The following is a 4069-nucleotide window of genomic DNA, read 5'->3' on the forward strand; positions in this document are numbered from 1 at the left end:
CATATCTGGCTTGATTATCTAATTTTATACAATTTTGAACCTATGTGTAGATTTTAACTTTAACCGCTTTTATTTATTTTAATTAAAGAAGATTGCAACGTCGTTAAAACACGTCTCGAACCACGTCACATAAATGCACCTGTGGTTTTTGACACATTTCAACATCGTTGAGATTCGGATTTGGGTCACATAAATGCGCACCCGAGTTTAGGAAAGTAATATTATTAAATTAACGCACCTAAAGCTTTTCGCGTTTACAAATTTGCGAGGGCCGTGGAATTTAGCTAAACGGCACGCCTCGAATTCTAAGGATCAATACAAGATTAATTAAAGTGAGAGCCATGCGGCTTTCATTTTTATTTGACATAGCGCACCTCAATTTTATATATATATATATATATATATATATATATATATATATATATATATATCAGTAGGGCCCTGACCTTTCTCGTCACTACTCGACCGAGGTTAGGCTTGGCACTTACTGGGTACCGCTGTGGTGTACTCATGCCCTTTCCTGCACATGTTTTTCGCGTGCAGATCCAGGTTCTTCTGCTCAGCCGTTCTATCAGTGAGGCGGGCGATATCAGAGACTTCGAGGTATCTCTGCCGCGTCCGCGGACCTAGAAGTCCCTCTCTATTCTTCCTTCTAGATTTAGACTTCGTGTATTTACTTTTGATTAGACATTCTGGAATTAGAACACTGTGTAGTTTTCTATAGCTTGTGATTTTATGATTCTGGGTTTTGGGAGTTTGATTCAGTTTTGAGAGTGTGTATTGTATATGTCGAGCGGCATTTTAAACTCTTTTATTAAGTTTAAATCGTAACTTGCTAGTTTCGTATTTTATTTTTCTTTTTTTCACAATTTGTTAGGCTTACCTAGTCGTTGAGACTAGGTGCCGTCACGATAGTTCACGGAGGGAGAACTTGGGTCGTGACAAGTTTGTATCATAGCTCTAGGTTCATAGGAGTCATGAATCACAAGCCGATTTATTAGGGTCTCGCGGATCGGTACGGAGACATCTGTACTTATCTACGAGAGGCTATGTAGCTGTTAGGAAACTTCCACTTCATTTGGTTTCCCTATCGTGCGAGATTTTGATATCAAGTTCTAAACCTGTGTCTTCTATTCTCTCACAGATGGCGAGGAAACGTGCCACTGGAGATGGCAAGACACTCTCGCCCCCTGCTAGAGCCGTCAGAGGTCGGGGACGGGGTAGAGGCCGAGCACGCACACATGGTGCAGCCAGAGCACCCGCGCGAGCTGCTACAGAGGAGCCACCAGTAGCTCCAGCCGGAGCCCAGGCGCCTGATACGCCTACTGCTACTACCACTCCAGCTGTCTAGGAGACTCTTGCACAGTTCATGAGTATGTACACCACTCTAGCTCAGGCGGGGTTGTATTCCCTTGATGCAGCCACCTCTCAGGCCGGGGGAGGAGCACAGACTCCCGCTGCCCGTACTCCTGTGCAACGAGTACAGGTCGAGCAGGTCCCAGAGGTTACACCGGTACCACCTGCAGCCCCAGTTCAGCCCGAGGATAGGGCAGTAGCTTCAGAGGAGGAGCAAAGGAGGCTTGAGAGGTTCAAGAAGTACCAGTCTCTTACATTCAGTGGTCTAGCATCGGAGGATGCCCAAGGATTTCTGGAGGAGTGCTATCGTATCCTCCGCACTATCAGGATCGAGTGAGGTTTCTTTCACTGCCTTCCAGCTTTAAGGAGCAGCCTATCAGTGGTGGCGTACTTTTGAGCTGGACAGTCCAGCTGAGGCAGCTTCCCTCACACGGACTCAGTTTTCCGATATGTTCTTGAGAGAGTATGTCCCTCAGAGCCTAAGGGACGCATGGCGCGCAGAGTTTGAGCATTTGCACCTGGGGTACTATGACTGTTTCGGAGTATGCTGTCCGCTTCACTGACTTGGCTAGGCATGCACCAGCCATGGTTTCTATGGTTCGCGAGAGAGTTCGCCGGTTTATTGGGGGGCTTATTCCCAGCATAAGATCTAGCATGGCCCGGGAGTTGGAGATGGATATCTCTTATCAGCAGGCGGTGAGTATTGCCAGGAGAGTAGAGGGCATGCACACTCGGGATAGAGAGGAGAGGGAGGCCAAGAGGTCTCGAGAGTCGGGCTATTATTCTGGTGCCCGTGCCCCAGCTGCAGTTCGTCATGGTAGGGGTTATATGAGTCGCCCCATTCATTTAGCTCTTCCAGTAGCCAGTGGTATTCCAGCTTCTCCTAGACCTCAGGAGCCTTATTATGCACCTCCAGTATCTAGTGCGCCTCCTACACGGGGTGCTTTCAGTGGTCAGTCCAGCAGACCTGGCCCGAGCCAGTCACAACCGCCACATCCTCTTAGAGCTTGTTTTGAGTGTGGCGACATACGCCATATGGTGAGAGATTGCCCCAGACTTAGGAGGGGTGCACCTCCACAGACTTCTCAGCCACAGCTTGCCCTACAGAGTTCCAAGCTATGATTACAGCACCAGTTGCTACCCCACCCGCTCAGCCAGCTAGGGGTAGAGGTAGAGGTCGCCCTAGAGGGGGGCCCAGGCCAGATATTATGCTCTTCTTACCCGTACCGAGGTTGTCGCCTCTGATTCCGTCATCACAGGTGTTATTCCAGTCTGTCATAGAGATGCATCGGTTCTATTCGATCCGGGCTCCACTTATTCTTATGTGTCCTCTTATTTTGCCCTGTATTTGGGTGTATCTCGGGATTCTTTCAGTTCCCTAGTTTATGTTTCTACTCCTGTGGGAGATTCTCTTGTTGTGGACCCCATTTATCGGTCGTGTTTGATTGATCTTAGTGGTTTTAGACCAGAGCCAATTTATTATTGCTCAGCATGGTAGATTTTGATGTTATATTGGGCATGGACTGGTTGTGTCCCCATTATGCTATTCTTGATTGTCACGCCAAAACCGTGACACTAGCTATACCAGGTGTACTGCGAGTAGAGTGGAGGGGTACATTAGATCACACTACCAGTAGAGTTATTTCATTTATTAAGGCTCAGCGGATGGTTGAGAAGGGGTGTGACGCGTATCTAGCTTTTGTGAGAGATGTCAGTGTTGATACCTCTATAGTTGATTCAGTCCTAGTAGTACGAGATTTCTCTGATGTGTTTCCAGCAGATCTTCCGGGCATGCAGCCCGATAGAGATATTGATTTTGGCATTGATCTGTTACCGAGCACTCAGCCCATTTCTATTCCTCCGTACCGTATGGCTCCTCCTGAGCTGAAGGAGTTGAAGGAGCAGTTACAGGAATTGCTCGATAAGGGTTTCATTCGGCCCAGTGTATCACTTTGGGGTTCTCCTGTCTTGTTTGTGAAGAAGAAGGATGATTCTATGCGTATGTGTATTGATTACCGCCAGTTGAACAAGGTTACAGTGAAGAACCGTTATCCTTTGCCTCGTATGATGACCTGTTTGATCAGTTACGGGATGCTCGTGTGTTTTCTAAGATAGACTTGCGTTCAGGCTATCATCAGTTGAAGATTTCTGAGCCAGATATCCCGAAGACTGCCTTCAGGACTCGGTATGATCATTACGAGTTCCTTGTTATGTCATTTGGGTTGACCAATGCCCCAGCAGCCTTCATGCATTTGATGCACAGTGTATTCCGGCCATATCTTGACTCATTCGTCATTGTCTTTATTGATGACATCCTGGTATACTCCCGGAGTCGGGAAGATCATGAGCAACACCTGAGGACAGTGCTCCAGACTTTGAGAGAAAAGAAGTTATATGCTAAGTTCTCGAAATGTGAATTTTGGTTGGATTTCGTGGCATTCTTGGGTCACGTGGTATCTAGTGAGGGGATAAAGGTGGATCCGAAGAAAGTGGAAGCAGTGTAGAGTTGGCCCAGACCATCCTCAGCTACAGAGATCCGCAGTTTTCTTGGCTTGGCGGGTTATTACCGTCGGTTTATTGAGGGATTTTCGTCTATTGCAGCACCTATGACCAAGCTGACCTAGAAGGGTGCTCCGTTCAGGTGGACGGATGAGTGTGAGGAGAGTTTTCAGAAGCTCAAGACAGCTTTGACTACAGCCCTAGTATTGGTATT

This window comes from Nicotiana attenuata, chromosome 12 (assembly GCF_001879085.1).
Source record: "Nicotiana attenuata strain UT chromosome 12, NIATTr2, whole genome shotgun sequence".
Classification (NCBI taxonomy): Eukaryota; Viridiplantae; Streptophyta; class Magnoliopsida; order Solanales; family Solanaceae; genus Nicotiana; species Nicotiana attenuata.